The 24,207-nt window shown below is 40.3% G+C and overlaps 1 long non-coding RNA gene across 1 annotated transcript; it reads right to left on the reverse strand.

Annotated features, from left to right (window-relative positions):
- Nucleotides 1-4,021: 4,021 nt before the first annotated feature.
- Nucleotides 4,022-9,202, reverse strand: LOC128643921 (uncharacterized). Its single transcript, XR_008399892.1, has 2 exons — nucleotides 8,590-9,202; nucleotides 4,022-5,018 (listed from the first exon to the last, which is right to left on the reverse strand). It is a non-coding gene; the product is annotated as an uncharacterized LOC128643921 (long non-coding RNA).
- Between the last annotated feature and the right edge of the window lie 15,005 nt (nucleotides 9,203-24,207).

A 24,207-nucleotide genomic window follows, 5' to 3' on the forward strand; every position in this document is an offset into this window, starting at 1 on the left:
CCATTTTTAGTATCTTTTTCAGCATTTTGAATATTGCTAAGATGTTCAGTCATCCTCTTTCCCATAGGTCTTGTGGTCATACCTACATATAATAAATTACAGCTGCAGGTTAAACAGTATATGACGTTTGAAGTTTTACAAGTTATGTGACTCTGGATGGTCCACCGTTTATTGAATCTGTCCATCATTACTTTCTTTTTTACCATATGTGTACATATTTTACAATTTCCACATGCTATCGAACCTTTATAAAGAGGGGGCTTTTTGGCATTTCTGTCAAAGTGGCTTTGAGTTAACTGGTCACTCAGATTGCCTGCTCTTCTATACGTGAATTGGGGCTTTGAAGGGATTATAGAATTTAACTGGTCATCAGATTGTAAAATATGCCAGTGTTTAAGTATTATATTGGATACTTGATTGCTTTGACTGGAATATGTTGAGATAAATCTCAAAGAGTTGAGATTATCCTCCGATTTTTTGGGTTCTAGTAGTTCCTGTCTATTCTCATTCATAGCTCGCTGATAGGCTCTCTTTAAGGATTTCCTTGAATACCCTCGTTGTAGCAATCTATCTCTTAGTTCATTTGCTGCTTTTTGGAATGCTTCAATAGATGAGCTATTCCTGCGAATCCTTAGGTATTCCCCTATTGGCAGGCTTTTTATTGTGTTTGGATGATGAAAGCTCTGCGCATGCAAAATATTATTTGTTGCAGTGGGTTTCCTAAAGGAATCTGTTTCTAAGTGGTCATTCCCTTTTTTGATAACTAGATCCAGGAATTCTACCTTGTGGTCATCATGTGTCATGGTTAGAAATAGACCAAAAGCATTATTGTTAAGAAGCAAAATGAACTCATTGAGTGTTTGTATTGATCCCTCCCACACGAAGAAAATATCATCTATATACCTGGACCAGTGGGTAATGTATTTGGTATACTGTAGGAGATTGCTGTTAAACACTACAGTTTCCTCCCACCAGCCCAGGTATATATTTGCATAAGTGGGGGCACAAGAGGTCCCTATTGCTGTTCCACACAACTGCAAATAAAATCTCCCATCAAAAACAAAGTAATTATGATCCAAAGTGAATTCCAGTAAATCCATAATGAATTGTTTGGATTCATTGGATAAAGTCTGATTCTTTGTTAAAAAGTGGGAAACAGCTCTACATCCCCATTGTTTATCAATACTTGTATAAAGTGACTCCACGTCACAAGTGACGAGAATCGATTGAGGGGTTATAGTCAGTGTATTCATCTTGTTAAGAATGTGCATCGTGTCCTTTGTGTAGGAGGGCAATGAATCTACAATGTACCTGAGTCTTGCATCCACATATTTAGAGGCCTTCTCCGTTAGAGACCCAATGCCTGAGACAATGGGTCTCCCTGGGGGGCATGTTTGATTTTTGTGGATTTTAGGTAATAGATAGAATGTTGCTATCTTGGGGTTTTTAACATCTAAGTATTGAAATTCCTTTTTATCAATAGTGCCATCAGCTGACGCCTGTTTAATTAATCTATTATACTGTTTATGAAAATCTTCTGTTGGATTCCCAAAGAGATTTTTGTAGTTTTTAGGATTATGGAGTTGTTTTTTTGACCTCGGCTATATACATTTCATTAGGCCATATAACAATATTCCCACCCTTGTCACTCTGTTTGATTTGGACATCAGTCCATTGATTTATTGATTTTAGTGCAAGTTTTTCTTGTTCAGATAGATTATTCAATGATTTATCAATATCTGAAGGGATAGCTAGTATATCCTTGCATACTAAATCTAAGAATGTAACGGTATTGTGAGAGGTACTTGTTGGTGGTATAAAGCTAGATTTGGTCTTTAAAATTTCACGCCATTTATTATCCTTTTCTGTTATCTCATTTGGATTAGTTTCGGAAACCTCTAATAAAGAAATTAGGTTTTTAATAGTAGTAGCCTCATCAGCATTTAAACCTTCTATTTCTCTATTAGGTGCAAAGTATTTCTTAAGCAGTAATTTTCGTGTAAAGAGGTGTACGTCTTTTATGGTTTCAAACTTGTCTAGTGTGGCTGTTGGAACAAATGACAAACCTTTTTTCAATACCGAAATTTGTATTTCGGTTAGAGATTTGTCTGAAAGATTAATAATATTCAGTTCTTTTTGGTTTGTTTCTTTTTGGTGGGTGGTTTTTGGTGGAACTTGACTTGCTTTCTTGTTCTGAGTTTGTTTACCCCTACCTCTGCGGATTCTCCGCCTAAAGGTATATCTCCATTGATATTATGTGGGGTGATTCTTCTTTTAAGGATTGGTTTAGGTCTTAACTCATCTTCTGAGTTATCACCATCTGTAATGTCACAATCCTTATCAGAGTAATCAGAATCTGTAATAGTGGATTTGTTCGTGTTCCACATATATACAGATTTATTTGCATAGTCTGTCAGATCCCTCTCTATTTTCTTTTCTTTTTTATTAGCAATGTATTTTGCAAATCTGTCAACTTCTTCCTTTGTTTTTGTATAAGACTTTTGGAACTCTTCCTTTAATTCATATTCATATGTTATAAAATCATTATTGTGAGTCAACCATCATATTATGGACTGTGATTCAGAGCGCTATTGACATAAATTCAATGTATCCTATGGCTTGCATATTTATAGCCAAGTTACAAGATTTATAAAATACTGCTCTAGTGGGACAGAATTACAATTATGAATTTCCATCGTTCAAACAAGGAAACCGATTTACCTAATACTATTTAGATGGAGATCAGATAGTGTTTGTATTATCTTAAGATTAAAAGACATCACCTAAATATGCACATTATTAGTGTGTACTATATTATCAAGGTAGAGTATCTTGTTGTATTACAGGGCTAAGACAACTTCTATGTGCTTAGGTCAATTCTTTAACAACTTAAGTGTAACTCTCATATATTCATATTTTATGGTTAATTTTAAGTTTGAAACAAAACATAACATAATGCATGTCATACTAGTTCATATATAATTCTTATCTCACCGATTATTAACATATATCATTATGATCCAAAACTTGCATTTACTTCAGAATTCTGGGTGCACGTCTAGATAGAGATATTATATTGAAACTCTTACATAAGTACACTATTATTTACAGAATTATTTCCAGTTGTATCGAGTTTCACAGGAAGACCCAAAAATTATTATTCTCATTCATGCCCTGTGGCATCACGCAATTCAAATTAAATATCCATTTTGCTTCCTTTTGGAGCAAAATTGTTTCTATATCTCCTCCACGAATGCCTGAACGTAGGCTTTCTAAACCCCAACATCTAAACGTATTAGTTTTGCCCTTATGATGGTATAGGAAATGTCTCGCCACACTTGTTATCTGTTTTCCATTTTTAGTATCTTTTTCAGCATTTCGAATATTGCTAAGATGTTCAGTCATCCTCTTTCCCATAGGTCTTGTGGTCATACCTACATATAATAAATTACAGCTGCAGGTTAAACAGTATATGACGTTTGAAGTTTTACAAGTTATGTGACTCTGGATGGTCCACCGTTTATTGAATCTGTCCATCATTACTTTCTTTTTTACCATGTGTGTACATATTTTACAATTTCCACATGCTATCGAACCTTTATAAAGAGGGGGCTTTTTGGCATTTCTGTCAAAGTGGCTTTGAGTTAACTGGTCACTCAGATTGCCTGCTCTTCTATACGTGAATTGGGGCTTTGTAGGGATTATAGAATTTAACTGGTCATCAGATTGTAAAATATGCCAGTGTTTAAGTATTATATTGGATACTTGATTGCTTTGACTGGAATATGTTGAGATAAATCTCAAAGAGTTGAGATTATCCTCCGATTTTTTGGGATCTAGTAGTTCCTGTCTATTCTCATTCATAGCTCGCTGATAGGCTCTCTTTAAGGATTTCCTTGAATACCCTTGTTGTAGCAATCTATCTCTTAGTTCATTTGCTGCTTTTTGGAATGCTTCAATAGATGAGCTGTCGTGAGTGAGCTCGTCTCAGGTGCAGTAATAAAGAGGTCCAGACCAGATATTTATCAAACAAGGGCTCACCTCAGGAGAGGTAATCTTTATTACACTGTTGCAACAGTGTCCCAGAACAAAAAACAGCAACGCAAGACTAACAGATTTTCATATACATGCATTTTTATACTATTACAGTAACTTACAAAGCAGAGAGCTAATTGGCTGATAATGATTGGCCAATAAATCTCACATGATTAGTGGTTACTAGGAAAGGAAGAAAAAAAACAGGTCCTCTATGTTAAAATTTGGGAGATATGTTTTCTTGGAATGTGACCAGAGGCTAGCTGGCTAATTGGATTGAGAAGTTGATACTGTACAGAGAAGCCTTGGATTTTACCTTGAGTTTCAGATATTTAAAAAAAACAATGTATGGGAGAAGCCATAACTTTAAGATGTACTGATATATACTTTTTAGGCTAAAAGTAAGTTGTTAAAGATACATCACTTATTAGGTCAGGAGTGAATTGCTGGAAAATACAGAAGTAATATATCTGCAATTTCAGAGAAGAGTTCAGTAAAAGAAAAGGAAAAGTTTGGTTAAACATATAAAATAATGAAAATAGAATAAGCAGCTCATAACATTCCCCCCTTTGATTGCAAACGTCAAAGTGCTGCGATCACAAAAACTTAATGTGACTCATGGCGGTTTGGCAATTACAATCACAATGCTATTAGTACATGGGTGCTCGCGTCCAAGATGGTTCACAGGACTACAAGAGGGTAAGCAAAAACAAAGTAGGAGTGAAGTTATTAGGTAGTAGGCAATTCCGCTATTACCGGACGCTAGTCGCCATCGGGTGGAGTAGACAACTACCTAAACATTCCTATGCTGTAAATGTGTGTGTGGCATGACATATGTGTGTGGCATGACATAGCGCAGAAACATCCCCTCCCAGATTTATTAACAACAATTAACAATCCCCATCATTCTTGCAGAGTTGATGGCGAATAGTGGGTTGTCATGCAGTATCATGGCATGTTTGGGAGGTGAAGGAATTCTGCACCTGTGAAGGAAATATAGAGAGTGTAAGTATAAGGTAATGCAATATGAAATCAAAATAAAACAATACAGAAAGACAATGAAGAAATAGAAACCACCAGGGAGGGAAAAAGGAGTGGGTTATGGGTATACAGGCTACGACCGGGGTGGCCATCAAGGTAGATGATGGTCCATGGTCTCTCCGTGGCCAGTTTCCCAATGTAGGAAAGTTCTAGACGATCCTAGGGACGTAGTGCATCCTGCATAGGGATAAGACAGGGAATTTTAGGGCACAGCTGGTGGGTAGACAATAACATTGTAAGATCAAGAGGTCAAAAGAGACATAGAGTAGGAGAGAAGTAGGTGAACTCAGAAGAAATCAGGGTCAAGAGAGATCTCAACATGGTGGGGAGATTCAAAACAGATAGAGGGAAACAAGTATTTGGGAGAAGAATGAGACACAGTGAAAACATTCTTGCATGTAGAGATTAGACCAGGTACACATTGTATACAGCAACACATCAGGATAAGGCATACTATAATAACAATGCCATACAGAAAAAGGGAGTGTAACCATCCCAAATTAGGTAGCCAATCAAAGAGATGGTTAAAAATACCTCCAAGGCCAAATTTGTCATCAATCACATCTAGGACATCCTGGGATAGGGACCTAATAACTGTGAGATGGTGACTCAAATTAAGTGATTGATCAGTAACATAGGTACAACATTCTTTGCTCACAAGACTACACCCCCCTCCCCTCCCTGGGATGCCAGGAGGTAATCAAGGGCCATCCTATTCTGCAATGCTAGTTGTCTAAGCTGCTTCAACTCTTGGTCCACACTCTGAACAACTCCTGCACTCTCATTCATGAAGGTCTGTAGTGTCACAGATAACATGATGATGTCCTGATGATTCAGGTAGACACCAACGGCCGGGAGGATAGCTCGACCAGTTGAATCTCCAGCATACTGTTGTACAAGGGGGGCAGCAAGCTTTCAGATTCACGTTTATTGCGAATTGGGCCCAAGGGCAGCGTGGGGACAACACGGATGGCTGGGGTTACCACACCCAGGAAGCAGATGGCTGTAGAGTTACCAGGGAGGACTGACACCGCTGTCTGTCCACATATCAATACAACCCAAGGGGTGGTCTGCTGAGGAAAGATTGTACAAGGGATGGGGAAACAAAAGTACAATTGGGGCCCTGGAGGAAACAAAAAAAGTGCAGTGAGATTATGATTCACAGTCAGGATCATTCCAGAGAAATTTACCAGCTGGAAATGAGTGCCATTACTGGAGATTACATACTCACATAGGGAGGCCCCCAAGCGCACCGTACCTTGGCCAATTTCCCTGCAGATAGTACCATATGAGGTGCCTCCCAAAGAGATAAAATTACCTGATGGGTTGAACAATGGTGTACCTGGAGGAATAAAAGTAGACAAATCAAAGGTAAACAAATCAACATTAATACCCATAAGAGGAATACCCCTCTTTCGATGAGTGGGAATGCGAGCACAAATATAACAATTGCCCTCTGTGTGATTGGCTATAGTTTGGAGTAGGACAACGTGTGAGTTTAGTCCCCATTCACCTAAAGAATAGTTCTCTGTGGACAATTGGGCATTAGGTAAATTATCATTATGGGGGAAAGAATTGTGGGGGTAAATAGGGGTTGTGGCAATTGTAGTTACAGGGGAACGTCAAGCAAGAAGGGGTGACTTTCATTTCTCAGCTACCCACTTCATAATTTTCAAACCACATTCACTAGTGGGGCTATGCAAATAGACTGGATAACAAACCCCTTAGGACCTTTAAATACGAACTTTGAGTATAATTACTTGTTGAGTGCAGCTAGTAGTAGGAGGAAAAATTGCCACAGATACAAGGTTACCAGAACAAGAGTATTTAGTAAAGGGGTTAGGACAAACACACTGACGAGAAGACACATATTGGGAAATAGAGTAAGAGAGCATGGTCAAAAGTGTGACACAAAACAAAGGAGACATATTGAGGGATGTTACTCAAGATATCAACAGAGGAGTGAGACAATGAAAATAAGAGAAAGACAGATCTTTCAGTTTCACTCATTCAGCTAGTGAGATTTCACTATTTCTGGTTAGTCTGAGTTTCAAACTCAGAAGGGTCTGAATTAACCAATCGTCGTCAGGGGTCTTGGTTACCCCTTCTTCAGAGGCCTTGGTTGCCCCAGCTTCTTCTTTCTTTGGCTTGTTGCAGGCTGCTTCTTTGTCTGGGCTGTATCTTTTACACCTGGAGTAGTGGATCCAAGAGTCGACCTCAGCAACTTTGATAGCTGTTGGAGTAGTCAGCAAAACCAGGAAGGGACCTTTCCAGAGAGGCTGCAGTGGCTTTTTTTGATAGGTCTGGACTAAAATGAAGTCACCTGACTGGAAGGGATGTGCAGTCATGTCCAATGGCAAAGACTGAGAGAGAGAGACATGTCTGTGGAGAGAATGTCTGCAGTTGCAAAAGATAAGCAGTTAGTTATACATCACCTACTGCAAGGTCAGGCAGGTGTAAGGTGTTGGCACTATACAAAGGAGGTGGCCTACCAAACAATAGTTCATATGGTGAGAGCTTGAGGGTCCCCCTATGGTTTGTGTGAGTCCCAAACAGTGCTAGGGGCAAAGCATCTACCCATTTAAGGCTTACTTGAGAACAAATTTTTGCAATAGTCTGTTTTAGGGTCTGGTTCTTTCTTTCCACTTGGCCTGAGCTTTTCTGGATGCCAAGGGGTATGGAGATGCCAAGGAAAGCCTAAGGCTAATGTCAGTTGCTGAATAATATTACTTGTGAAATGTGTTCCTCTGTTAGATTCAATTACTCTGGGAGGCCAAACCTGGGTATGAGTTCTTTTAGCATTCACTTGGCAACTTCTTGGACTTTCACAGTTCTTGTAGGAAAGGCCTCGACCCATCCAGTAAGTTGGTCCACTATCACAAGTAAATGTTTGAAACCCCTACAGGGGGGTATGTCAGAAAAGTCAATTTGTAAACATTCAAAAGTTTCAAATGCCCATGGGCATCCGCCTGGTGGGCCTTTAGGTTCCCCCCTTGGATTGAATTGAGCACGTCTCACAATTCAATACAACCCATTTTGCAGCTTGATGGGGGGGGGGGGGGGCAAAGTTGTGTGGTACCTCAGTGTGTTTCGTTATGCAGAAAGGATAGCATAAGATAGAGGTGCGGTTGAGGTAGAGCAGGGCATCCATCTGGAGTGGACCAGATACCAAAAGTCACAGGTAACACCAAGAATAGTCCAGAGGTGAACAGTTTGTTCAGGAAGAGAAGTGTAAAGAGAGACAATGTAGTGTAAATGGCAGAGAAGCTGCATGCTAAGCAATTTGATCAGCATAACTATTACAAAGTGAAATGGGTTCCTGTGAGAGGGTGTGTGCTTTGCAATGCATGACAGAGATGGAAGTGGGTAAATGGATTGAGTCATGCAGAAGCTTGTGGTGCATTGGCAATTTGGGTACCAGCAGAAGTTAGAAAACCCCTTAATTTCCATAATTGACCAGTGGCATGTACAATCCCTAAAGCATATTTACTATCAGTGTAAATGTTTACTGACCTGTCCTTTGAGAGCTGACAAGCAAGTGTGAGTGCATGTAGCTCAGCCGCTTGGGCACTGTAGTGAGATGGGAGGGGCTCGGCCTCTATAACAGAATCTGTCATGACTACAGCAGAAACATTCACCATCCTCAAACTTCCATCACAGAACAGTGTCCAATCCAGGTTAGGTAGAGGCACATCAGAGAGGCCATCCCTTAGTTTGGAGGAAAAGAGAGATACAGATAAACAGTCATAGTGTGGGGTACCATCATCAGGTAGAGGTAACAAAGTTGCTGGGTTGAGAGAGGTACAGTAGATGATAGTGATATTAGAAGGTACAAGAAGCAATGTCTCATACCTAGTGAGACGTTGGTTTAAAAAAAAATGTTGTGTATTTGTCTGACTGAGTAAGAGGTGTACTGCGTGTGGCACATAAATGTGTAAAGAATGTCCCTGTACAAGCTCCTTTCCTCTATTTTGGCATTTGAAATAGCTGATTTAGTCTGTGGTATACCCACCTATAGTAAAAGTTTTATACTGGAGTCTCATCTATCAATCAGCCTAAGTAAACAAGCCAGTAATAAGAAACCACACTCACAGGGGTGCAGGATAGTTAAAGGGACAGTTTACCCAAATTAAGAATAATTTTTAATTGAAACTTCTTGACATAGTTAAATATAGTAGTGCTGAGCATACAATAAACTTCATTTTCTTTCTCTGTAAATATTTTTTGAAATCTCAGATTTTATATCAGTTTGCCTATACCCCTTTAAATATTTTTTTTTTCCTGCCTTCTGTGCATAGCACTTGCTCCACCCCCTGACTCGGTGTTGAGCAGTGAGCAGTTTTTTTTTAGAGCTTGAATACATTCAGGTCAGTGATATCTCTGTTTGCAACTTATTTGAAGAGAAAAAGAAAACGTTTGCATCATGCAATCCACTCCTGTATTAGAACAGACTTTTACACAGACCTGTATGTATTCAACTCAGAAGTCAAATCCACATCGGCATGAAGCCTCAATCAGCTGGAAAGCAAATGTAATTCTTTTTTTTTTTTTCACTGTTAGTCTCACGGATTTTATATTATACTGAATATATATACAAGGAAAGGTCTGCACAAGGTGATTATGTAAGCAAACTATTGTAAAACAAACTAAAGTAAAAATATAGAAAATCATCCAGGTCTTATGCAATTATTATGACAGGACCAGTAAACACAGCAGATTTGCATAATCAACAAATGCAAGATAACAATACAATACAATAGCATTTAGTCTGAATTTCAAATGAGTAGTAGATTCTTTTCTAACACATTTCTAAGTTATGTATATTTCCACTCCCCCTGAACTATGTGATAGCAATCAGCCAATCACAAATGCATATACGTATAGTCTGAGTTCTTGCACATGCTCAGTAGGAGCTGGTGACTCAAAAAAAAAATGTAAATATAAAAGACTGTGCACATTATTTTTAATGGAAGTAAATTGGAAAGTTGTTTAAAATTACATGCTGTATCTGAATCATGAAAATTTTATAAAACCTGAGTGTCCCTTTAAATGTAAAGTGTGGGGAGTGATATTTAAATTTATATTGTTAGCTGCCGATTATTTTTTATTCTATGCAGCTTGTATAACAAGTCATTGAAAATACATTAATATAAAAACAATTTTACAGTGTACTGTCCCCATAAGGGCTGACCATTTATCATGTATATTACATATTCAACCTTATTGTCTTATTTACCATCAAAACTCCACCTCCCCACTGCATCGCAACCTGCATATACTTAAATATTTATTGCAAAAGAAACAGACCCAAATACATACATCTAATGACACACAGTCCATAATACAGCAAAGAAGCAGAACTCCAATGGCAAACAAGACAAGTTTTTTTACCTTATTATCTTTTCCACAAACATACTTAACCCATTAATCATATACATGAAAAACTCTCATATTTACTAGAGCGTGACAAAAATGACACACACCATCGCACTTTCAAAGTCCTTAGCTACTTCACTTGCAGATATATTTTATATGCCTCAAACAGATGGAAACACATTAAATCTCTTATCAGCCCATACATAAAACAAATATCACTTAAAACTAAAACAAATTCTATTATTGGCGCACAAAATTAAGAACATACATATGACTTTAAAACCAAGTTACAGCAATTACAAGCAAATCATTACGTCATCAAATTTCTTAGCTAAGAATCCCTGATACACATGTAACGGGGTTTGGCCTAGGCCCACAATTACCCCTGTGGGTCTTTACCCCAGCTACCTCCATGTGCTCTGCAGGCTGATCCTGAGTCTCCGCTACCTGGGAGTTGGGGTACATGACTGTGGCAGTGCCTCCACCTGACTGGGCATCCAGGGCAAGAATGGGTTTCCCAGACAGGAACATAATAAATAACTACAACACACACAGTAATAACAGTAAAACAGTATGAACATGTATTAAAGGATTATGGTAAATAAAAATAAGGCAAGAAATACAGTGGCTAACTAACACACCGACTCTCTCTAACCAGGCCCAGCACCCTCCCAAACCACCTGCGAACCCACCCTCAGGCTTCACCCTAATGGCTGATGGGTACCAGTTGGTGCACATAAATGTTGGGGCCCTTTAAGGTAATCCACATGCATTTAAACAGTTGCAGCTCATAGGAAACTGCAATCCACAGGAAGAGCTGTTTATAAGTTTATGTGATGGACAGAATGCCCTGTCAGTATGACAAGGAGAGAGGATACTTCTTACCACTGACAGGATTCTGCACAGGCTGAAAGAAAACTCCAAGGTCTGCCAGTCATTTACTTTGTCGGCATTCTTCTCCACAGCTCTCTCACAGGGTCAGACTGCAGCTGGCAGCATACACTAAATCAGCAGAGGAATGCTGTTACTTTACAAGATGAAGTCTGCAGCTCTCACACAGCCAGGCCTCACACACACCTTCACTGCTCTGACATGTCTGCTTCCTCCTGTGTCTTACACTCTTCTTTCAGTTTCACTTGATCACATGACCAACCAGTCTAATAGTTGCCTAGGCAACTTCTCCTGCAGAATGTATACAGGTGTAAATGTTCAACAGGAAGGGCTACATTCTCCCCCTTGTAAAATCCTTGCCTTCCACTGGCAAGGTTCCACCAAGAGGTAAATTGAAAAACAAAACATATAAATAATAATAAATGCAGTCCTATAAACAAATGTTAACTATCTTACAGTTTATTCTAGTACAGAGAGGTTCCAACATTCATAATGTCCGCAACCGCATACAGTAAATCAACCATTTTAGACTGTACCTGGGGCATATGTACATAACTGGGTTCTCCGACTTGATCGTAAGTAAGAACCCTGGGAGGCTGTCGTATTCTAGTACCCAGTCTCTGTTCTCTCTGAGGAAGTCCAGAATGTTCCTGGGAATCTTCAGCTCTGGCCACTTGGGTGGGGAGTTCACCAGATGCTTGAGACCCTGGCTTTCCCATGATACAAGAGTCTCTTTTTGGGGTCCCAGGCACAAAGTTGGGGCTGTTGGGATTCAATGTAGAGGAGGCTAAGGGAGGAGAGGAAGGAAAGTGCTGTGTTTCCTCAGCAGGAGGAGACCACCATTGATCATCAGCACTAAGAGCTTCTGGGGTCTCTACTGCCTCATTTTCAGGACTCTCCGTTGTGCTTTTCTCCCATTCACTACTACTCCCTTCCTCTTCATCGATATAGGCTATTGGTAGTAGATGGTTCCTATGCCAAGCTTTGATCCGGCCTTCTGGGCCTTTTATATTATACACTGGCAGCCCCTTTAGCTTAGACACAACTTCAAATAGGGTATCCTTCCATCTGTCTGCTAATTTGTGTTTCCCAGGTACCCCTAGATTCCGGAGGAGAACCTTATCTCCCGCTTGGACTTCCTGATGCTTCACTTTGGTATCGTATCTTCTTTTGTTGCGTTCCTCCATTTTTGCCGCAGCTTGAGTGGCCAACTCGTAGGCACTGTGAAGGTTTTGTCTGAGGGTCCTCACATACTGGAAGTGAGAGTCTGACTTTGTCCCATCTGGGGACACCCCCAACCGGACATCTATCGGTAGTCTGGCTTCCCTTCCAAACATTAGGAAATAGGGTGAGAATCCTGTAGACTCATGCCTTGTGCAATTATATGCGTGGACCATGGCTTCTACATGCTTACTCCAGGACCGCTTCTCCACTTGTTTCAGAGTCCCGAGCATGTCTAGGAGTGTCCTATTAAAACGCTCAGGCTGGGCATCACCCTCAGGGTGGTAGGGTGTTGTTCTGGACTTGTGAACCTGCAACATATCCAGCAGTTCTTTGATCAGCTTACTCTCAAAGTCTCTACCTTGATCAGAATGTATTCGATTGGGCAGACCGTAGTGCATAAAATATTTCTGCCAGAGGACCTTGGCTACGGTCACAGCCTTCTGGTCTTTAGTGGGAAAAGCCTGAGCGTATCTGGTGAAATGGTCTGTTACTACCAGAACATTCCCAATTCCGGTAGTATCATTCTCAATACATAGATAGTCCATGCACACAAGATCCAGGGGTCCTGTACTTCTCAGGTGGCCCATAGGGGCAGCTCTCACAGGCAGAGTCTTTCTCTGAATACATCTTCTGCAGGTCTTCACATAATGTTCAACATGTTCTCTCATGCGAGGCCAATAGAACCGGTCTTGTACCAGGCCATAGGTCTTGTCTACCCCAAGATGCCCATGTTGATCATGGAGAGCTCTCAGGACCATTCCCCGATATCTATGAGGTAACACTAGCTGCTTTCGACCAGGGTGGTCATGGTATTTTATAATTCTATAAAGGATTCCATCTTCTAGATGTAGTTTACTCCATTCTCTCCGGTACAAATCTCTTTGTCCAATGGGAAGGGAGCTCAGTAATTTAGGGTTCTTGGCTCTCATTGCCTTGAGGACTGTACCTATATACCAGTCCTGTGACTGGGCTTTCTTCTTGTCTTCATTGGTTATGTGAGACCACTGTTGGAGCATTGCTGGAGCACAGAATACCTCTGGTACGGCTTCTGGGGAGTGACATATGGAGTCTATTCCTCTGAGTTCAGAGAACTCATCCTGCCTCTCAGCCACTACATATGTTTGGCACAGGGCTCCTACCCCAGGCACAGGGATTTCTTCCCATTCCTCCTTTTCTTCATGAGGAGGAAGTCCAGGTCTGCGGGACAGAGCATCCGCACTGACATTCTTAGGGCCTGGCTTGTATTTAAGGCTGAAACTATAGTTTGACAATGCTGCCAGCCACCTATGCCCTGTGGCATCCAGCTTTGCTGTTGTTTGAATATAAGTAAGCGGATTGTTATCCGTCCTTACCTCGAATGTTGCTCCATATAAATAGTCATGTAACTTGTCCACAATTGCCCACTTGAGCGCCAAGAATTCTAGCTTATGGACTGGATAGTTTTTCTCTGCACCAGTTAGACTTCTACTTATGTAGGCCACTGGTCTTAACCCTTCTGGGTAGCTCTGATGCAATACGGCCCCTAGGCCTTCCATACTGGCATCAACATGGAGCACATATGGTTTCTCGGGATCTGAATATGCCAATACAGGAGCTTCTGTGAGTCTTTTCTTCAAGATTAAGAAGGCTTCTTCGCATCCTGAGGTCCATTTCTTTCCGAAGGAGTCTTTAGGACTTGGCGCCTTAACACCCTCTATAGCTGAGGTAGTCTTTAACAGGTTGTGTAGCTCTCGAGCAATCTTTGAATAGTCTTTCACAAACCTCCGGTAGTAACCGCAGAATCCAAGAAATGAGCGCAGCTCACTGATGTTATCTGGCCTGGGCCAGTTCATCACCGCTTCAATTTTGGTCGGGTCAGTTGTCACACCTTGTGCGGAAACAATGTGACCTACATATGTAACAGAGTTCTGGGCAAATCGACATTTGTCTATTGATAATTTCAGACCCTCTGCTTGGAGTCGATCCAACACCTTCAGCAATCGCTGTTCGTGCTCTTCTGGTGTCCTTCCAAACACTATGAGGTCATCAAGATAGACTAGGCACTCTTTGGGATTCATATCCCCCACAGTCTTCTCCATCAGCCTTTGAAAGGTGGCGGGAGCTCCAGTGACCCCTTGGGGCATCCTGGTAAACTCGTAGAATCCCAAGGGACAGATGAAAGCTGTCTTTTCCTGATCCTCCTTCTTCATGGGTACCTGATAATACCCAGACCTCAAGTCCAGGACGCTGAACCACTGGCTTCCAGAAAGGGCATCTAGCAGATCTTCTATCCGTGGCAGAGTATATTGATCTGGCACAGTCCTTTTGTTTAAAGTCCGATAGTCTATGCAAAGCCGGACTGTGCCATTCTTTTTCCTAACTACCACTATGGGTGAGGCATATGGACTTCTGGACTCTTTAATAATGCCAGATTCTTCCATCTGTTTGAGTATATCCCGGACATCTTCCACATCTCGAGGGGGTATTCTCCTTGATCTTTCTCTGAAAGGAGCTGGGTCAGAAAGTCTGATAGCATGTGTGGCACTCTTTGCACATCCCACATCCATTTCTTTCCTGGAGAAAACTTTCTCTCGAGTAGCTAATTTGGATCGGAGGCTATCTCTCCACTTTGGTGGTAGAGGAGAATCTTCCAGTTCAAAAACTATAGGTCCTTCATGATCACCTCCCTGTTCTGCCTTTACAGACATTACTGAAGAGACTTGGTCCAACAAGTGAATCACACCAATCTTCTGGTGACGATCAATTCTGATCTCTGTGGGTGTTAAGTTTCTTATCATTATGGGAAAATCTTTACACCAGTGATTCCGCCAGTCTTTCACCTCAGGTATGAGAGTCCACCCTTTTTTTTCATCCTCCTCAGGCAAGGACTCAATGAGGTATTGCCTGGTTCCTCCTGATATTTCATGGTGCATAGATGCTATGGCTCGTAGAGTCTTAGTCTCTCCAGGCCTTACAAATAAAGGTTCTTTCCCTGAGTAGTGGCATGATCCTGGTCTAGCTTGTAGGGCTAGTCGATGGCATTCTTTCCCTAGAACAGGGCTGACTTCCATCAGTCTGGTTAGAGATACATCTCCCACTTCAGTTAGGTAGGCCCTGAACATGTCCTGCACCATTCTTGCGTTGGTACCCAAAATTATTGGGGCGCACATTGTTTTCTTCATGGAGCATACAAGAGCTTCCAATTCCATAGGGCAGATCATTCCTGTGTTTAACTGTGGGATTGTTATTGTCACTCTTATACATCCCTCTACAGGCTGGGCCTGAGATCCCACTCCCCACAACTGCAACTCTCCTGCTGGCTCCAGGGGAATATGTTTTAGATGATGGTCATAGAAGTCTCTATTAATGATGGTGACCTGGGATCCAGTATCTAACAAGGCAGAGGCATGAATATCTTCTATTTGTAACTGTATCAGAGATTTGGGCCCGATCTTGGCCCCCACAGATAATATGGGTGTGGTTCTTTTTCCTCTTTTCCTGAAAGGACTGGTAGCTTGAGCCTCCTCCAGCTCAATAGCTAGCACATCCACTTCTGTATCTGATGAATTAGTGGGACACTCCCGCTTGAAATGCCCTGATTTTCCACACTTAAAACAGTTCCCTCGGGGGGACTGTTCCTCTGGGAATAACCTTCCTGTGGTCTCCCTGCGGTGCTGCCTCCTGGTAGGAGAATAATCTGTTCTTCTTGGCGATGACTTAGACAATAATTCTAATTCAGCTACCTTTTTTTTAAGGACGAACAGTTCCATATCCTCTTTATCTGCAGCTTTAGAAGAATTTCCTTTTTGTGGAGGAGATGGGGACATTTGGTTCTCCAGTATTTTTGCTTTTCGGATCAGTGTGGAATAGGACAAGACTTGATCATCCAACTTAACTCTTAACATGATCATGACTGGATCATTGCTAAGGCCTCCCTTCTGAATTTGTTTGGATAGTCGAGCATCCAACTCAGATGCAGTGACTGCTCCATTATGAAACAGTTTTCCCAGTGACAATTGTAATCGATTGATATAGTCTGAAGCTTTCTCATGTTCCTTCTGTTTAGTGGCTAGGAACTTGATTAATAGATCATCAGAGTCCTCAGATTTTCCATACGCATCCTGCAAAACTTTCAGGTAATCTTGTGCGGTAGCTTGTTCATTCACTCCCCTAAACAGCCTTATCATATTTGTAGCTGGGAAACGAAGACTCTCCATTATCCGTTGTTTTTTTATGTTATCCGTACAAGACCATTCTTCCAATAATTGTACAGCATTATCCTTCCAGGCCTTAAAGGGCTCCTCCCCGGCAGGAACAGGTTGATTCCCAGAAAACACTTTCAGCTTACGGTAACTGTGGGTATGGGTAGCTGTTACTATGGCTTCTGAGAGTTTTTGCAGTATTTCAGATATGTTACTCTCTCCTGAACTTGTGGTTCTCAATAGGGAATCGCCTGGTTTTGGGGATGTTGGAGATGAGGGAACCACTAGATCTGGGGTCTTAGGGGCAGTTGTCCCTTGCACACTGGAAAAGTAGACATTTCGTTTGGGGATGGCCCCAGTCTCTACAGGGGTAACCGGTAATCTCCTGGGGGGTTTCTCTGACAAAGGGGACAGAATCTGGGAATAACTTGATACATTAAAGTCTCTTTGGCCTATAGTGGAGGGTTGCTGCAATGTAACCCCTTCCTCCTTATCAGGGAGAGCGTACACTAAGCGACATCCTTCAGGAGCTGTTTCAAGAAGGTATAGACATGTAGGCCTCAAATCTGCATGGGAATATACTAACATGTAATTTTGACCGTATGAATCATGCATGATGTCTCTGATGGTAGCCATCTCTATTCCCAGTATAATCTCTACGCACTTGGTGACATGTTTTATCTCACTATAGGGAGGTACCTGGCATATCATCACTGCATGATGCAACGGTACCTTCTGTTGCTGGGCCCAATCTGTTACAAATGGGAGTGTGGGCCGGGGAATTAACGGATCCTTACTGGGTGTACCCCAATTTATCTCAGCAGTGCCTCCAAATGTAACGGGGTTTGGCCTAGGCCCACATTTACCCCTGTGGGTCTTTACCCCAGCTACCTCCATGTGCTCTGCAGGCTGATCCTGAGTCTCCGCTACCTGGGAGTTGGGGTACATGACTGTGGCAGTGCCTCCACCTGACTGGGCATCCAGGGCAAGAATGGGTTTCCCAGACAGGAACATAATAAATAACTACAACACACACAGTAATAACAGTAAAACAGTATGAACATGTATTAAAGGATTATGGTAAATAAAAATAAGGCAAGAAATACAGTGGCTAACTAACACACCGACTCTCTCTAACCAGGCCCAGCACCCTCCCAAACCACCTGCGAACCCACCCTCAGGCTTCACCCTAATGGCTGATGGGTACCAGTTGGTGCACATAAATGTTGGGGCCCTTTAAGGTAATCCACATGCATTTAAACAGTTGCAGCTCATAGGAAACTGCAATCCACAGGAAGAGCTGTTTATAAGTTTATGTGATGGACAGAATGCCCTGTCAGTATGACAAGGAGAGAGGATACTTCTTACCACTGACAGGATTCTGCACAGGCTGAAAGAAAACTCCAAGGTCTGCCAGTCATTTACTTTGTCGGCATTCTTCTCCACAGCTCTCTCACAGGGTCAGACTGCAGCTGGCAGCATACACTAAATCAGCAGAGGAATGCTGTTACTTTACAAGATGAAGTCTGCAGCTCTCACACAGCCAGGCCTCACACACACCTTCACTGCTCTGACATGTCTGCTTCCTCCTGTGTCTTACACTCTTCTTTCAGTTTCACTTGATCACATGACCAACCAGTCTAATAGTTGCCTAGGCAACTTCTCCTGCAGAATGTATACAGGTGTAAATGTTCAACAGGAAGGGCTACACACACACACAGCTCCAGCCTGCATCAAACATCAAGGACAGCTTTCTTTTGCAGCGATCGTACACAGAATTCATATCAACTCGCATACCTCAAATATTTCACTCCCAGCATTTATTCTAAAGCAATGTTAACATACATGAAACTTTTAGTAATACAGAAAACACATTTTCATTTGGGTTTTGACGTCCGCAACCCTACTATTCTCAAACAGATAATAGTAGTCCATCTGGTCAGGGCATATATCAACCAGAAGATTGCGGAGGGCAATTAATTTAGGGAGCTCAAAGGACCCAAATCTCGGCCACCTTAATTCAGGATCAAGGCCGAGAGTATAGGAAACTCAGAGCTCTGTGCACAAAGTATAAAGGCTATTTTTTTTTATAACCCAGCAGTACTGAGTTTTCCCTAATTTGCATATACTTTAACAAGGGGAGAGTCTTTGTCTACTTTAGACAGCCGGGATCCCATTATTATATCCCTGTTCCTTAAAGTGAATGTAAATTTTGATGACAAAGTGCCCAGTCTACAAAAATTAGACCAAAACAGGGGCACTTTAACTCCTCAAAATCCACACCTCACCTTAATCCCTAATCAAGTCCCTGCAGTTACCGGATGGACACTTCCTCAACGTCCCTGCCTAGCGGGAGAGATTAGCACTATAGTCAATCAAGTCCCTGCAGTTACCGGACGGACACTACCTCAACGTCCCTGCTTAGCGGGAGAGATTAGCACTATAGTCTCAAGTCACAATATGTCTTGGATCACTATTTCTGCCTCTGTAAAATCCCTACCACCTGAAACTTTATTTTATAGTGGGCTGGCACCCTAATGGTGTTTAACTGCCAGACAGATGTCCCACTGAATTTATTAGTGATCCAGTATATAAAAAAAAAACAGGGTAAAAGACCCACAACATATATTACACGTACATGAACATAAAAGACAAGAAGACACTCACAGACTGGTCCAAGGGGTAGATTGTGTCCGTTGTTTGTGGTCTGTTCCTCAGGACGTACTCCCTTATCTCCCCCCGGGACTCCCTGGCCAACAAGACAAAACCTCCCACAGGTAAGCTATAGACCTGAATCAGATGGGTGCGCGCAGATGTTGGTTCCCAGCCAGGGAGGCACGGAAAGGTCGACCTGAAGCACGTCCCACCAGAGTCGCCAAGTTACTGTCGTGAGTGAGCTCGTCTCAGGTGCAGTAATAAAGAGGTCCAGACCAGATATTTATCAAACAAGGGCTCACCTCAGGAGAGGTAATCTTTATTACACTGTTGCAACAGTGTCCCAGAACAAAAAACAGCAACGCAAGACTAACACATTTTCATATACATGCATTTTTATACTATTACAGTAACTTACAAAGCAGAGAGCTAATTGGCTGATAATGATTGGCCAATAAATCTCACATGATTAGTGGTTACTAGGAAAGGAAGAATAAAAACAGGTCCTCTATGTTAAAATTTGGGAGATATGTTTTCTTGGAATGTGACCAGAGGCTAGCTGGCTAATTGGATTGAGAAGTTGATACTGTACAGAGAAGCCTTGGATTTTACCTTGAGTTTCAGATATTTAAAAAAAACAATGTATGGGAGAAGCCATAACTTTAAGATGTACTGATATATACTTTTTAGGCTAAAAGTAAGTTGTTAAAGATACATCACTTATTAGGTCAGGAGTGAATTGCTGGAAAATACAGAAGTAATATATATGCAGTTTCAGAGAAGAGTTCAGTAAAAGAAAAGGAAAAGTTTGGTTAAACATATAAAATAATGAAAATAGAATAAGCAGCTCATAACAAGCTATTCCTGCGAATCCTTAGGTATTCCCCTATTGGCAGGCTTTTTATTGTGTTTGGATGATGAAAGCTCTGCGCATGCAAAATATTATTTGTTGTAGTGGGTTTCCTAAAGGAATCTGTTTCTAAGTGGTCATTCCCTTTTTTGATAACTAGATCCAGGAATTCTACCTTGTGGTCATCATGTGTCATGGTTAGAAATAGACCAAAAGCATTATTGTTAAGAAGCAAAATGAACTCATTGAGTGTTTGTATTGATCCCTCCCACACGAAGAAAATATCATCTATATACTTGGACCAGTGGGTAATGTATTTGGTATACTGTAGGAGATTGCTGTTAAACACTACAGTTTCCTCCCACCAGCCCAGGTATATATTTGCATAAGTGGTGGCACAAGAGGTCCCCATTGCTGTTCCACACAACTGCAAATAAAATCTCCCATCAAAAACAAAGTAATTATGATCCAAAGTGAATTCCAGTAAATTCATAATGAATTGTTTGGATTCATTGGATAAAGTCTGATTCTTTGTTAAAAAGTGGGAAACAGCTCTACATCCCCATTGTTTATCAATACTTGTATAAAGTGACTCCACGTCACGTGACGAGAATCGATTGAGGGGTTATAGTCAGTGTATTCATCTTGTTAAGAATGTGCATCGTGTCCTTTGTGTAGGAGGGCAATGAATCTACAATGTACCTGAGTCTTGCATCCACATATTTAGAGGCCTTCTCCGTTAGAGACCCAATGCCTGAGACAATGGGTCTCCCTGGGGGGCATGTTTGATTTTTGTGGATTTTAGGTAATAGATAGAATGTTGCTATCTTGGGGTTTTTAACATCTAAGTATTGAAATTCCTTTTTATCAATAGTGCCATCAGTTGCCGCCTGTTTAATTAATCTATTATACTGTTTATGAAAATCTTCTGTTGGATTCCCAAAGAGATTTTTGTAGTTTTTAGGATTATGGAGTTGTTTTTTGACCTCGGCTATATACATTTCATTAGGCCATATAACAATATTCCCACCCTTGTCACTCTGTTTGATTTGGACATCAGTCCATTGATTTATTGATTTTAGTGCAAGTTTTTCTTGTTCAGATAGATTATTCAATGATTTATCAATATCTGAAGGGATAGCTAGTATAGCTAGTATATCCTTGCATACTAAATCTAAGAATGTAACGGTATTGTGAGAGGTACTTGTTGGTGGTATAAAGCTAGATTTGGTCTTTAAAATTTCACGCCATTTATTATCCTTTTCTGTTATCTCATTTGGATTAGTTTCTGAATCCTCTAATAAAGAAATTAGGTTTTTAATAGTAGTAGCCTCATCAGCATTTAAACCTTCTATTTCTCTATTAGGTGCAAAGTATTTCTTAAGCACTTTGACAGAAATGCCAAAAAGCCCCCTCTTTATAAAGGTTCGATAGCATGTGGAAATTGTAAAATATGTACACACATGGTAAAAAAGAAAGTAATGATGGACAGATTCAATAAACGGTGGACCATCCAGAGTCACATAACTTGTAAAACTTCAAACGTCATATACTGTTTAACCTGCAGCTGTAATTTATTATATGTAGGTATGACCACAAGACCTATGGGAAAGAGGATGACTGAACATCTTAGCAATATTCGAAATGCTGAAAAAGATACTAAAAATGGAAAACAGATAACAAGTGTGGCGAGACATTTCCTATACCATCATAAGGGCAAAACTAATACGTTTAGATGTTGGGGTTTAGAAAGCCTACGTTCAGGCATTCGTGGAGGAGATATAGAAACAATTTTGCTCCAAAAGGAAGCAAAATGGATATTTAATTTGAATTGCGTGATGCCACAGGGCATGAATGAGAATAATAATTTTTGGGTCTTCCTGTGAAACTCGATACAACTGTAAATAATTCTGTAAATAATAGTGTACTTATGTAAGAGTTTCAATATAATATCTCTATCTAGACGTGCACCCAGAATTCCGAAGTAAATGCAAGTTTTGGATCATAATGATATATGTTAATAATCGGTGAGATAAGAATTATATATGAACTAGTATGACATGCATTATGTTATGTTTTGTTTCAAACTTAAAATTAACCATAAAATATGAATATATGAGAGTTACACTTAAGTTGTTAAAGAATTGACCTAAGCACATAGAAGTTGTCTTAGCCCTGTAATACAACAAGATACTCTACCTTGATAATATAGTACACACTAATAATGTGCATATTTAGGTGATGTCTTTTAATCTTAAGATAATACAAACACTATCTGATCTCCATCTAAATAGTATTAGGTAAATCGGTTTCCTTGTTTGAACGATGGAAATTCATAATTGTAATTCTGTCCCACTAGAGCAGTATTTTATAAATCTTGTAACTTGGCTATAAATATGCAAGCCATAGGATACATTGAATTTATGTCAATAGCGCTCTGAATCACAGTCCATAATATGATGGTTGACTCACAATAATGATTTTTTAACATATGGTCTCCATAATGCGTTTTACTAACAGGGATAAAAATATGATAATGAGAAGAAGTAATAGAGAGTAAAACGGGATAACATAGTCCATCATTCAACAAATTGTTGTCACTTTGTACTCGATATCGATATACACAGATTATTTCTTTAAATGGTGCACGCTAGTATAGTAGATATAGATGAGTGATGTAAGCCAATTGCTATATTACCAGTTTAATTTGCAGAACAATGCAATGCGGTGCAACGCAGAACAACATATAACATATAGGTGAATCCTGATTGGGCACTAACATTGCATCTACAGCCATTCCGGAATAACCTATCATTGAAATGTGCCTGAGCAGTATAGCACTGATGATTGGCCCTATGATGGGCGTGTACAATAGTTGCGCTCCTATTGGCCATAGAGATACAGAACTGGGTTATTTAAAGCGTGTTCAGCTTCACACTCGGCTTGTCATTTCTAAGAAAACACATTGAGAAAGGCCGCTACTCGGCCGAAACGCGTTTGTGTGCTACTTTTAGCTTAAACTGCTACAAGTTAGGCTTTTTGTTTTTAATAATAGTTATCATATCGCTCCTACGCTTTGATATAGACTGCATGAGATTTTACAGGAACACTCAGCCATCCCTGGCACCTGAAGCCGACGTATCCTGTTACCGGCTAGGAATACAGGGGGGTGGTTTGAGCTGTATCCTATCTCTGGGTATTGCAGTCTATTTTGCATAAACGATTTTTCAGGGGCCTTGTGTAATAATTATTTAGGTCTTTAATAGTGATTAATAAAGTAAAGTTTTTTAACTGATTGATACATTTAGTAGTTGAATGATTTCAATACTATTACTATTTATATAGGGAACGAGTGCTATTTAAACCCTTCTTGCCCCCCTTTTTCCCTTCCCATTATTTTGATGTTATATTTTTGCAAACCGTTTTTTTTTTTTTTTTAAACAGGTCTCGAGCTTGCCAAGAAGATTAAGATTGAACTGTTCATCAAACCCATGGAATGGAGGAAAAGGTAAGTTATTTGTTTCACCATCTCATTTTGGTTAAATAATTTTTAAATGAGTGTTTTTTGATAAAAGTATTTAGATATGTTTTTATATTTTTGTAAACCATTTGTTTTTTTTAAACAGGTCTCGAGCTTCCCAAGAAGATTAAGATTGAACTGTTCATCAAACCCATGGAATGGAGGGAAAGGTAAGTTATCTGTTTCACAATCTCATTTTGGTTAAATCGTTTTTAAATGAGTGTTTTTTGATAAAAGTATTTAGATATATTTTATATTTTTGTAAACTGTTTGTTTTTTTTAAACAGGTCTCGAGCTTCCCAAGAAGATTAAGATTGAACTGTTCATCAAACCCATGGAATGGAGGAAGAGGTAAGTTATTTGTTTCACCATCTCATTTTGGTTAAATCGTTTTTAAATGAGTGTTTTTTTATAAAAGTATTTAGATATGTTTT

Source organism: Bombina bombina, unplaced genomic scaffold (assembly GCF_027579735.1).
Source record: "Bombina bombina isolate aBomBom1 unplaced genomic scaffold, aBomBom1.pri scaffold_730, whole genome shotgun sequence".
Taxonomy (NCBI): domain Eukaryota; kingdom Metazoa; phylum Chordata; class Amphibia; order Anura; family Bombinatoridae; genus Bombina; species Bombina bombina.